Source organism: Cibotium barometz, chromosome 41, assembly GCF_041138505.1.
Source record: "Cibotium barometz isolate CiBa-2024 chromosome 41, ASM4113850v1, whole genome shotgun sequence".
NCBI classification, from domain to species: Eukaryota; Viridiplantae; Streptophyta; class Polypodiopsida; order Cyatheales; family Cibotiaceae; genus Cibotium; species Cibotium barometz.
The window spans coordinates 11,849,049-11,862,827 of record NC_141086.1 but is presented as its reverse complement, the minus strand read 5'-3'; the positions used below and the strand labels follow the sequence as shown (position 1 = coordinate 11,862,827).

The 13,779-nt window shown below is 43.4% G+C and overlaps 1 pseudogene; it reads right to left on the bottom strand.

Annotated features, from left to right (window-relative positions):
* Positions 1-11,543: 11,543 nt before the first annotated feature.
* LOC147614682 (uncharacterized) lies at positions 11,544-13,562 on the bottom strand (annotated as a pseudogene).
* Positions 13,563-13,779: the final 217 nt, after the last annotated feature.

The window sequence follows — 13,779 nt, the reverse complement described above, 5'->3', positions numbered from 1 at the left end:
CGGTGCTTTTCCTTGGAGCAACAAAAAGAAACCTATAGTGGCACTTTCTTCTAGAGAGGCTGAGTATAAGGTAGCTTTATTTACTGCATGTGAGGTAGTATGGTTGAGGAAAATCTTGGTTGACATGGGAGTTCAGATCAGGGAGGCTATAGTCTTGCGGTGTGCGACAATCATAGTTGCATGGCTATCTCTAAGAACCCTGTGTTTCATGCTCGTACGAAGCACATTGAGATTCAATATCATTATGGGCGGGAGCTGATAAAGGATGAGATAGTGGAGCTAGAGTATTGTTCTATAGAGCAAAACTACACCGACATCTTCACCAAGGCTCTTGGGAAGGGCCATCTCACTCAGCATCTTCATCGACTTGGCCTTGGGGCCAAAAACCTAGTTGACATTGAGGGGGAGTGTTAGTATACACTCAATGCCCACCTCTCAGCATGTATCTCATTTGATGTATAATGCATTATGAGTAGCCATGGTGCATATGTCTTTAGTGGGAACCCCAGCTTAGATGCCGATGGGGTCATTATTGTGAGCGTTGATGATGGTTAGGGCTATGATCATTAGTTGGTCTAAGGAATATTTCCTAGAATATTCCTTGAGATAATAGGTCCATCATTAATGGGAGATGGTCGGTGGTCGGGGAGTCGTGTTCTTGATACGCGGTCGATGACCGTGTCTATGCAGTGTAACCGCCCTCATTGTATAAGCGTCTACCACACTACCTATAGTACTATATTTGGACATGGTTGCCATGAGCTAAGGCATCCAATCCACCCCCTTCTACACTTTATACATCCTCCATCCAGAGCCTATCTAGATCGTCATCTAAGCTCTACTTGTTGAGAGCACATAGGTGGACAGCACCATCACTTGTACCTCTTTGGTATAATCAGAATTTTTTGAATTCTCTCCATTGTGTATCTATTGCATTTTCTAATATTTTTCTTTTTCTTTGCTATCTCTTTCTGTTGTGCCATATTCTTATACCCAAGGCTTTGTTTTGATCCATTATTCCCATCAACAAAGGGAATGACCTAGTGAAACATCAGGCATTATGAAAGCCTGATCTACCTTCTCTTTTCCCTTACGTGATACATGTGAATTTGTTTAATTTTCAGGACTTCTAATACTACCATGTGATGTGTTAGAACTCTTGGCATTCTACCTTAACATTCCTAACCATTGTGCAATAATAGACCCACTGCTAGAGGATTATCTTGGTCCACCAAGCACATGTGACTTTTGCACTCCATTCACTATAGCCACATTGTTGTTTACATCAGCCTCAATGGAAGGTACTTCACTAGTGTGTGTAGTACCAGCTACTCATCTCATGAAACGGAACATCTTTGATCACTCTCGCATCTCACCTATAGTGGGGTTATAACATCTAGAAAATTCTTCTCAATAAAATTCCAATAGAGATACACTTGTTTGCCTTGTGATCTAGTTTTCTTCTCACCTTATATATTACATTTACATATACAATGCACCCAAACACTTTCAAGCGTGCCAAATCTACTTTTGTGCCATTAAATTTTTGTACATACATCACATGGGCAATGAATTGATGTTGTGTAGTGGGGTGTGCATCATCTACTACTGTAGTGAGAGCTGTGTTCATGATATAAACTATAGATATAATATTGCTTCATCCCAACAATAATGAGTCACATATATACACACACTCGCATCCATATACATAATATATACTCGCATCCATATACATAATATATAGATGTATGTATTGTATTGATAATAGTATATATACATAAATATATCTATATATGTCAACACACACACACGTTGTCGTGCCATGGCACGTCTATGGTGTGAAACCATGCATGTGAGGCCATTAAATGCAAATCCAGATGCATGGGATTAAGTGCCATGACTTGAGTCATTATATGATGCCCATGTACATATGTTCATATTGTAAATGAGGTTCAATAAGATGAGCTGAAGCTGAGCCAGGTCTCAAAGCCTCAAAACATGAGTGTGGTGTGCGGATGGTTGCCAAATGCAGGGCACTGACTGGGAAATGGCCGTGCCTTGGTAATAATGGTGCTGATGATTATGGGATGTGGGCAGCATTGTTTTTGGAAGGTCGTGGGTGCACTTTGATGGTTATGGAAAAGGGTGTTGATCCCTTTTGATCCAAGAGGGAAATGTGATAATGGGTCATGATGTTGATATTGTATATAATGTTATAAAGTGGGTGGTGGAGAGAGAGGTTTGAAGAAAAAGGAGATATCAAACACATGAATGTGTTTGATCCATGGGGTGGGCTAAATGTGTGGTGAATCCATGGCCCATCCAAAACTTGAGGTATAGTTGGATGGTGTGTATGTATGTTAGTGTGAAGTGGATCCCAACTTGCTAAAGTCAACGTAGCAGCCAAGGGTGAATAAGCGCATATGTGCAAATAAGAATAGTAAGCACATGGAGATCCAGAGACGCACACGGCGCAGATATCCAGAAGGAACGAGAGGCGGAGCTGGCTGGGGAGACTCTGGACACCACGGTGTAAAAAAAAAGGAGATGCTGCTGAAGCTGGTACAAGAATTGGGAGAGAAGGGGTGATGCGTGGCCGCCTGGGAGGTACAAAGAGCCGGGCTGGGGAATACTGCGGGTGGAGGACCAGAGAAGGGGTGATCGTGCGAAGGGGTGGAGGAGGCAGTGTTAGAGCGTAGAAGAATCATAGAGGTAGAGAAGAAGGCGGCGGGAGCTTGTACTAGAATAGAGAGAGAAGAAACCTACAGCTAAACTAGTTAAGAGAAGTCGTCGGGGGGGCTGGGAGTTTGTTACAGTGCAGAGGCTACCAGCAACGCAGAGAGGGACACAGCCGCCTTGTGAAGAAAAGAGGGAGCGGTCTCTGTGTGTGCAAGGTAGCGGCAATTGAGAGAGGTACTGGCGACAAAGGACGCCGCTGGAGCTGGTAACTAAAGGTGACAGTATTCTGTTGTTGAGCTTTTAGTTTGATGGTTATTAGACTCGTTTCCTTGGAAAGCTGCGAGTAGCCTGTAGCTATTGTTATGTAGAAAACATTTCCAAGGTGGTTGTCAGGCATATAGGGGCTATTGCGGTGGTTTGCGGGGAAACTCTATCAGAATTTTCCTTGAGGATACGTTGCTTGGAGCCATTCATCCTATTAGTGTGGTGATGAGCTCGTGTCTGTGAAGAGATTGCTGCATGCGTTGAAGACCTTGGTGTGATCGTGGGGGTGAAGAAGCTGTGACAACCTTAGGAGAAAGGAGATACGCTGTTGGGAGCCATGTCTAAGATCGATCTGCAGACCAAAAACAAAGGCGACTTGGCCATATTGGGTGGTGTAAGCTGTGAGCGGGCCAAATCTACTATGGTGGTGTTGTGTTTTGGTGGCTCGTGTGCACTACTTGTCTCTGGTCCTCACAAAACTCTTTTCCAAAATGATATACTACATGATTGCATTGATGAGGCCATGTGTTGGTGACCTGGCAAGCTTGTACCCATTTGTCTAAATTGAAAAGCTTCTGCTGCTGGTGGTTCCCCTTGAAGAGATATATATTCTGTTTCCTTGCTGGGATTTGAAGCTACTCTCACAGCCAGAAGTCTCGCACTTGCCTAGCGATACCGCCCACGTCATGACAGCTTTGGTGAACCCGACGTGAAACTGTTGGGGTGAGAGTTAGTGGTGAAATACACAGTGCAAGCTATGGCTGAGAATCCTGAGGGACAGGGGGTTCGTTTTGACCCCGGGGTTATGCAAATGTTTCAGATGTTTACTATGTATATGCAACAGCAGCAAGCGGCTGAGAGGGGTCAAATTTCCACGACTAAAGCACTGCGGTCAATCGTGAAAAAGGTGGATCAATTTGATGGTAAAGACATCACAAAGTACCTGCGCAATTACACAAAGGAAATGGAGCTAAACAGGGTGACTGAGGAGGATATGGTTCGAAGCTTTGAGCTGGTATGTGTTCCTGAAATAAGAGAGCGCATAAGAGGATTACAGGCAGCACATGGTGGCAGAAATTGGGAGGAGTTCAAGCTTGCTTTGAAGGATGATTATTTCATGGAGGATTCCGAGCGGGTGACCAAGCAAACTTTCTTGGAGTGGGTTACAAAACCCAAAATTGGAATTTCTGCCACAGAGTTGCTAAGAGAGTTTGAGAAGTGCTATGCCCAGCTGTCAAGGATAGAGTGCACAACCTTAGACAGGGAAAAAATAGAGCTCTTCTTACAAGCAGCTGGGAAAGATCTTCAAGAAAAACTGGAAATTCTCCTTGAGGATAAGGATACGGAGCAGGGGTTAAAGAATGATTGGAATGATGTCGAGGATGCGGTCACCATGCTAGCAAAGCGGTAGTGAAGGAGTGATAAAATGGTGATGAGCTTGGCAACTCCTATAACTGTTACCCCTGAGAATCTACCAAAACCTGCTACTGCAATCCCAAAGGTAGAAGGGCCGATGGATGAGCTTATTAAGGGCATGCGAGACCTAAAACTGAAGATGTCCAGGATTGAGGAAAAAGGGCTACCATTAGGGCAGGCTTTTATGCAAAGGCCTCAAAGAAAAGAAGGGTTTACATTCAGATGTATATGGTGTGATGACCCAGAACATGCAAAGAAAGACTGTGCCAGTTATAAGGAAGCTCTCAGAAACCAACTTGTATTTTTCAAAGATAGAAAAATCCATCTTACAGAGACTGGTCTTCCGTTAAGCACAAACTTTGGGAAAGGAGGGATGAAAAAGTTGGTTGAAGATATGGCTGCCAGCCATGCCATCTCTGTGGTTGAGGCAGCAACCTATGGGTTAAAGGCTAGTCAATCAAAGCAAGAATCTGAGAAGGATGAAGACTATGAGAATGAAGATTTTTGGCCATCAACAATGGAGCTAATTGCGTCAAAGAAGGTGTCTAAGCAGGATTTGCATGAGGCAGGAGACTGTATACGTCTTGAGACTCGCTGCGAAGAACCTGTGGATTCTCTATCTGTTCATGCCTATATTGCAAAATGTCAGAATAATGAGGCACAGGTTGAGGAAAAGCGTAAGAGGGAAAATGAGAAAGGAGGGTCATCAAAAAGGGTCACTCGTGGTAGTGGAAAGAAGGACCCTGGGCCATCACATGTGCCTCCGCCGCAAAACCAGCCTCCACAGGAAGTATCAATGGAAGAAGTGCCAGCAAAGATGAAGCATGAGAAGGAGAAGGGTAAAGGGAAAAATGCACTCTATAAGCTCCAATCTGATATTGAAGCCGCAAACGGATCTCAAAAAGGTGCTAGAAGAAAGGATTCTAAACCGTAGGGTGGAATTTACACTAGAGGAAGTCTTGGGGATTGCAAAGAAAGAATTCCATGATGAGATAATTGATATTATACGAAGGAAAAGGAAGTCCATAATTGAATCTATTCCATCACAGGGGGAGACAAGCACTTCCAAGGCTCATGGAGTACAGGTACAACAAAAGGAAGAGAGAGAGAATGTGGTGGAATGCAGTCACTCTACTGGTGGAGGGGCACGACAAGTGCGCTTTGTGCATGAGGGTGATGAAAAAGAAGTTCTTGCAAAAAGTCATTACTCCAGAAACCATTGGGCAAGGGCCACTACTGAAACCCTTATCAAGATAGGAGACTTGGAAGAGCCGTATGTTGCCTTAATTGATCATGGGTCTGAAATAAATCTTATGGCTAAAAACCTCTACAACAAATGTAAGTGGCCAATGGATGTAGATCACGGGTGGATGATTAAGGCGGCTAATAACTCATCTGGAGAGCTCTATGCAGCCTATCCAAATGTAAGGGTAACTATAGGGGATGTGAAAGATGACCAGAACTTCTTCGTCCAGGAGATGTCATCGTATCCCCTTATCCGTGGGCAACCCTATATTACAGCTGTGAGGATGGAGACAAAAGTCTTAGATGATGGCTCAGCATATGCAAGAATAAGGAGCAAAGATGGCAAGAAAGCTGTTCAGTTCTTGACAGTTTGCATTAACCATGAAAGGAACCGCGAGTCTCTTCGAGAACAGTCACTCCCAAAGATAAACAGAGAATTCATGAACTACAGGGAGATGAGGGATTTTGGCCAGGTGCCATTGTAAAGCGAGATTGCAATGGTACAAGGGGCAATGAGTTCTCGCAGGACTCAATCAATGTAAATAACTTTTCACCAAAATTTCAAAGATTCTCTAGCTATGGGTCAATAGTCTTTGTAAAAAGCAAGGATTTGAAGCGTGGTATGCGTCGATATGTACAAGATGTACAAAAGTCTTGAGCAGTGTGGTCTTTTGGAGAAAAATGAGTTTATTTTAGGTGTGCTTGACGAGGTGTCATTTGTGGATACTATGGAGTAGCTTTCTGCCATGGAAAGCGCATGCTTACAGGGTGGAAATGAGATGGTAAAAGTGTCATCTGTGGGGATGTATGATATAATCCGAGAACTTGAGGGAATGGAATGTAAAATCATGTATTGTGAGATGGATGCTCGTGTTGATACAAAGTATAAAACGGTTGCAAAGAAGGTGAAACCAGTTGCCTTGCCCCTGCCACCAGAAAGCAAGGAGAAGATAGATGAAGCCTCTATGCAACCGAATCTCAGAGATCCGAAGAAAATTGGGCATAAGTTTACACAGGAAACCCTAAAAGAGCTGAAGATCGGTGACAAGGATTTCCTGCTACCAGTTGAAAAGGAATGCTTTGAGGAGATGCTTGTAAAACATGGGAAGGCCTTTTCTTTTCAGCCGCATGAGATAGGTTGTGTTGATCCAAGCGTAATAGCGCCAATGGTGATCTTCACTGTTCCACATGTGCCGTGGAACCTGCGGCGACCGATTCTAGTACCAAAAGCTCTCTTACCAAAGCTGATGGAATTACTAAAAGAAAAGATCAGGATGGGAATTTTGGAGCCATCATGCGCTCCATATTCCAACAGATGATTTACCGTGCCAAAGAAAAATGGAGCATTGCGCTTCATTCAAGACATGCAACCTGTAAACAAGGTCACAATCAGGAATGTGGGAGCATGTCCGATTGTGGACGAGTTTGCGGAAGCATTTGCAGGGAAAGCTATATACTCTATGGGTGATCTGTATTCGGGATATGATCAGTTCCAGCTGGATATACAAAGCAGGGACATGACCACAATGAAAACTCCTTTGGGTTTGGTAAGGATGTGCACCTTACCACAGGGAGCCACCAACTCAGTGGCACATATGATGAATGGAATGAATAAAGTCTTACGAGACTTCATACCACAAATAACTATGCCTTTTCTGGATGATGTGCCCATAAAAGGCTGTGATGAAAAAGATAAAGATGGGGATTTGGATTTGAAATGGTGCCGCAAGTTTGTGGCAAATCATATAAAAGATTGTGATAAAATTCTATCCAGGCTTGAAGAGGTGAATCTTACTTTGTCTGGATTGAAATCAGTGTTTGGGGTTGGTGAAGTACTAATCGTGGGGCATCTTTGTAGTACTAATGGGCGCAGACCTTGTCTAGCCAAGATAGATGCGATACAAAGAATGAAAGAGATATGCATTAATGTTACAGAGGTGAGGAGATTTCTTGGTGCATGTGTCTTTTATGTTATATGGATCCCACATTATGCACATGTAGCAAATCCTCTCTACCAACTTTTGAGGAAAAATTAGAGATTTTTATGGAGTGCTGCACATATTAAAGCTATGCGGAAGCTGAAATGTCTGCTCCAATCATCACCTACTCTAAGGAAGGTAGATTATGAGTGTGGCAGGCCTGTGATTGTAACAGTTGATACTAGTCCTATTGAGATAGGATGGACAGTAGGGCAAGATGATGAGGATGATCACAGGTATGTAATCAGGTACTGAGCAAAGGTACTGAGCATTCTCCAGCGAAATTATCCGCAGATCAAGAGGGAGTTATTGGGAGTAGTCACTGCTCTAAAATGTGAAAAAGAATATCTTATTGGAGCATCCGTGCTTGTGGACATTGACTGCTTGCCACTCCTTGGGATGATTGCAAGCTGCACCACTCCAGATATTGCTATGCTCAGGTGGATTGCCTATACCAAGTCACTAAATCCTGAGTTTAAGCATATTGCAGGGAAGGACAACCCAGTTGCAGATATGCTATCAAGAGCTAGGAATGAAGATGAAGAAGGGATGATTAGTGACATTGATGATGTAGGCACAAAGTTCTATACTACTGCACATGCAAAAGGAGACCATGCTTGCTTATCAAATGCACTTGAGTCTTTTACTGAGGAAATGTATGAAGGAGATTGGTTGCTTATTGGCCAGTACTTGAGTACCTTGACAAGGCAGGAAAATTGGTCTGACTTAGAATTCAAGAGGATCCGTAGAAAGGCATATGGGTATTTTCTAAAGAATGGGTACCTGTGGAAGCATCCTAAGCAAAGGAATGCTGTGCCACCAACCACAGAGAGTTATATGTGATAAAGAGACTCAAGGGAAGCTCATGAAAGAATTCCATGAGAGTCTTTGGGCTGGACATCGAAGTGTGTGGGCCACCTTTACCAAAATAAAGGAAAGATATTGGTGGAAAGGAATGTACAAGGATGTATCCCAATATGTGGAAACATGCATGGTATGTCAAATGTACTCGAATGTGCGACATCGTGATGGCCTGGAACCAACCTACCCACCTGCCATGCACTACAAATGGGTAGTGGATCTACAATGCCCTTGGGAATCTAGCAGATGCGGTACGTAGTACTTGCAAGAGAAGACCTGAGAAGTCAGGTGGAAGGGCGTGCTCTTAGAACAAAGAGCACGGAAACAGTATGCAAATTTCTCTTGGAAGATGTGATTTGCCGGTATGGTTGTGTTGGGAAAATAACAGCTGACAGGGGTGAGCTAGATGCTGAAGAAGCAAGGGAATTCTTTTCTAGAATTGGCATCAAATTGGCCCTAACATGTGCTTACAACCCTGAGGGCAATGGTAAAAGCGAGCGAGGACATCCTCCAATCATTAAAGCTTTGGCTAAGGCATGCAGAGGAAGAATGCGGGAGTGGCCAAGGCTGCTACCATATGCTTTATGGGCTGACCGTACAACTCATAGCTCAGTGAAAGGATACATGCCTGCAGAATTAATGTATGGTTAGAAGCCGGTAATGCCAGTTGAAGATGTAGTCCCAACTTGGAATGTATTACAGGGAAGACCTCCTTGCATTGCGAATGAGGCAGCTGGAGAGAAGGCCTGAAGATGTAGAGCTTGCTAAAGCTCGTTTGAAAGATGCAAGGTTGAAAAATAAATAAAGATTTGATAGAAGACACATTGAAGAAGGTGATTGGGTCCTAATGTATGATAGTAGTCTTGACAACCAGTTCACTGTGCAAAGGAAGTTTGCAAAAAGATGGTTTGGCCCTTACATTGTCAAGCATGTGCATGGAAATGCCACGTATACCCTGTGTGAGCTTGATGGAACAGAGATAAAGAATCCTATAGCAGGCAAAAGGATCAAGATGTTTAAAAGAAGGCATAACAGTGATCCTTTTGATTCACAGGAGACTCAAGATGAGAGACTTGATAGTGATAGCATGGATATGGTTGAAGAGGAAGAGGATGATCTTCCTCGTAATGTAGAAGATGAAGAAGATAACATCCAGATATACGTGGATCTTAATGATGACTTGGCACATACCGGAGGATGTGCAGGTTTAGAGGGGGTGGATGTCGTGCCATGGCACGTCTATGGTGTGAAACCAGCTTGATAGATCATGAAGTGTCCCGTATCGTCATGAAGTTTAGCTATGCTAATAATCATTAGTCTGCCTACATGCTTGCATAATGTGAGCTAATGGGTTTCAATGCTAGGTAGCTATGGCTAAGGAGTCCTTGCTTGGATTAACCTCTATGAAATGGTCACCATAGCATAATTAAATATGCTTTATTTTTGTTGCTAATGATGTCCATTATAATATGGTTTATTTGTGTGGCTAACAATGTCCTAGTTTGGATTAACAACTATGGAATTGCCAGCATAGTAATCGTGCTGCTAATGATGTCAATTGCAATGTTATAGATGGCTTTTCACCGATGGTTTTTAGCCACAGATAATGTCCATGGCAATAGATGATTGCTTTCATGCTATGAATGATCGTCACAGCATACTAGGAGATGGTTTTTATGCTTTTGAGTTGGAAAGGGTGCTTCTTGCTATGGCAAGAACCAATATGTGCAATGACCTATGAATTGTTGTGTGCAATAGGATTCAGAAATCTTCACACACCAAAGTTGGAATGAGTGGTAGCACTCACCAATACACGAGCAAGAGGGTTTGGTTGTTTTTTGCCTAATCTTTCTTATGAGCTAGCCTTGTGGTGGGAAACTGGTCTAGCTTCTCTTGATGTATGGGCTCCCAACCAAAGCACATCTAGCATACAAAAATCTGATGTGAATCATAACGATGTTCTCCAAGTTTTAAAGTTGAAAAATGGACACACAAAGTCAAACAATGTCCATCACCTACTGGAGTGTCATGTTTGTACAAAGACAATTTTTAAGTTGAAAAATGGGCACACAAACATCTGATGTGAATGATAGTGAACTGACGATGATCTTGTCCAAGTTTTAAAGTTGGAAAATGGGTACACAAAATCAAAAAATGTCCATCAGCTCTACTGCAATGTCCTGTTTGTACAAAGCCGATGTACCCTCCCATTCACAAGGTTTGCTCCTAAAGCTTTATAAGCTTAACACCAATCAGACCACCTCCTCAAATCTTTGAGTAGATAAAGAAAGCATGTCTTACTTTCATGAGATTTCTCAAGTTGTACATAGACGAGTCAATGGTCTTGCCAATGTGTCACACAATAGAGACGAGTTCATGACATTTATAGCAACAGCATTGCGGAATGTAACAATACCATGGAGAACGCAAGCAAACATACAAGAGTTACTCCATAGATTTGGCAGACATTATTTCATGAAGTGATAAAAAGACCCTGAAATCAAGTATTTGAAAGAAGGCACAATCAATAAAACTGCTAGCACTTAAACATAATGACTATGATATAGCAATGAAAACTTCAAGTTATACCGATGGAAAGTTCAGGTTATGTCCCAAACGTATACAAAACTGTTGTAAGTGTACTCATCTCAACTCCATGAGAATCTACTCACAAAGCTTCTTAAGATGCACACTGGCAATGATATACCGAGATGAATCCAAGAACATGCCCAAATTCACCTTATAAGAAAGTGCAATTTATAACCTCATGATAGTCATCCACAAGACAATACACCATCAACTCCATCATGCATAGTATGGAGTAAATACTATGACATCCCTACTAACGTCATCAATGCCTAATAGTGGGTCTAGAACTTGGTATAAATATATGCTCCCACACACACCCCTCATGCGTATACGCACAATATACATTTATACAAAGGTCTATGTACTGAGTTTTTGTCGGAGCTCCGGAGATACAAGGCAGACTCAGCCATAATGAAACCCAGCACCAAGGATCATAACAATGATACTTAAATGATCAAAGACATGGAAAATAATGTAAAGGAGGATGAATTTCTATGAGGAAGGGAGAATTTACCATTTATCAACGTCCTTCTTTGAGAGTGCTACAACTCGCAAGCGAGAAGTGTGTTTCAGGGGAGAGGGGCCCAAGCCGAGTGTGAAAGGGGCCTCTTCACCTAAGGGCATGACTCATTCAAGCATTTTACAAACGGACCCCATGGAGGGTCTTAAGTTGGGGTCTGTTTGGATGCAAAGAAAGGCCGCGTGGACAATTCGCTTCACTTGCTCCTCATCAAACAAGCCGTTTAAGCGCTTGTCAACAAGCTCTAGCAGTTTCCCTTGCTTGCATTTGAGGGCCGCCCACGTGGGGAAATACCATTCGTCAGAGCCCACTAATGATTGGACAGCATTCTTCCTACCGCCCACAAGCTCTAGAAGCACCATGCCAAAGCTGTACACGTCGCACTTCTTGCTAACCAAGGACTGTGATAACCACTCGGGCGCAAGGTAACCCGGGGTACCCCTAACGCCAGTCATCACAAAAGAAGACTCCCTCGCAACCAGCTTCTTGGACAGCCCAAAATCAGACAATTTAAATATATTCTGAGGCTTCACGTCAAAATGGATGATGGGCTGCGGGCACTCTTCATGCAGATACGCCAACCCACGTGCTGTCCCGAGTGCCACCTGGAAGCGAGTAGTCCAACTCAGCAGCCTGTCCTTATTTATGCTAAACAGCCATTGATCCAAGGAGTGAGCAATGCATTCTTGAAGAGGGAGTGTGTTGTGCATGAAGGTGGTTTCAAAGACGGGATGAATGGATATGAAGGCGGTCTTCGTGATCTCAACGAGGGAATGATTAGTATTGCTAGAGCATTGCAAAGGGATGGCACGTGTGCAACCTTGAGTGGGATCAGAGGGATTAGTGGGGTTGAATACATTGAGAAGCTCCGGATTATCAGGCGAAGCAGGACAATGGCACGTGTGCTGGGTGCCAAACAGGAACGCGGAACAGATCCCATAAGCTCCACACGAGTTATATTTAGGGGCCAGGCATGAGCTAAGACCAGACTGAGATGAAAAGAGGTAATGGTTTCCAAGTTGGTGAAGGTAAGTGTAACCTTCTAGGTATCCATTATCGGCCATATTCAAGAAGTCCGAATTGAAAGTTGAGTTCAGGTAGGTGTTGCCAAAATTTGGCCACTGAGAGCTAGTGCAAGCCGCTTGCAGAGTTAAATTTTCTCCCCTTGGGATAGAATAAGGTTCGATGAAACCTTTGCTTCCTGGTGGGTAGACAAAATCTTCAAACAATGCAGTCAGGTTGACAGACGGGTCCTTAGAGAGATAAAAGGGGTGCTATGCAACATAATCCACAACACTCGTGTTGATCGGAACTCCCCAATATGCCAAGCGGGCAGGTGCTTCAGAATTCATGTAGAAAAGAATGCCCCCTGCCATCACCTCAGCTGTGAAAAGAGAGTTGTTGCTTACTAGCTTCTTTCCCAAGATTAGGGTTTGCCCTTGCAAGAGAGTGTCACTTGGATGATCAAAGCTTTGCCAGACCACGTCATTCTGAGCATTGTAAATAGCCCAATTGCCATCCTCTTGCATCTCCATAGCCTCCACATTGTTCACCCTCCACACAACACCCCCACCTCCATCTTTGAGCAGCAAGTCCTTGATTGAATCCATAACGAAAGAAACATACCCTGATTGCCCTACCTGCTTCAATGGCCTCTGGCTATTCCATTTCCACACCGGCACAGCAAAGGACCTGCCCAGCGAGTCAGTCTTGTTGGTTCCCAAACAAATTCAGAGAAAAATTCTAGTGGGAGATTGCTTTGGAGAATCAAACAAGCTCAAGAAACCAAGGGAAAAGCCTTTTCCGGAGGAGAATTTGATTGAGCTGAGTATAGGAGTGAAGAGGCTTATGGAAGGAGCGGAGTACGCATTGCGAGGCAAACGGGAGGCTCGGGAGAGGTCAGTAGAGAAGCTCCAACCTTTCTGTAAAGGGATCCCATAAGCTTGTGAGACAGAAGAGAAGAGGAAAAATGCCAAGACAGACAGAAGAAGCAGGTGTGAAGCTTCCATGGAACCTAGGTTTCTCTGTCACCTATGAAGGTTTGAGTCTTGACTGAACTTGAGATATCGTTGGATACAAACCTATCAGTTGGCTGTATCTAGAGCATTCAATGTGGTTGGTGGAAGCACCGCGTTACCTACGCTCACCCAATATCAGCAGCCAGCATTATCCAGAAAGCTTACACTAGAGGACCAAGGCAGCTCCATTTTAAAAAAAAAATTGAAC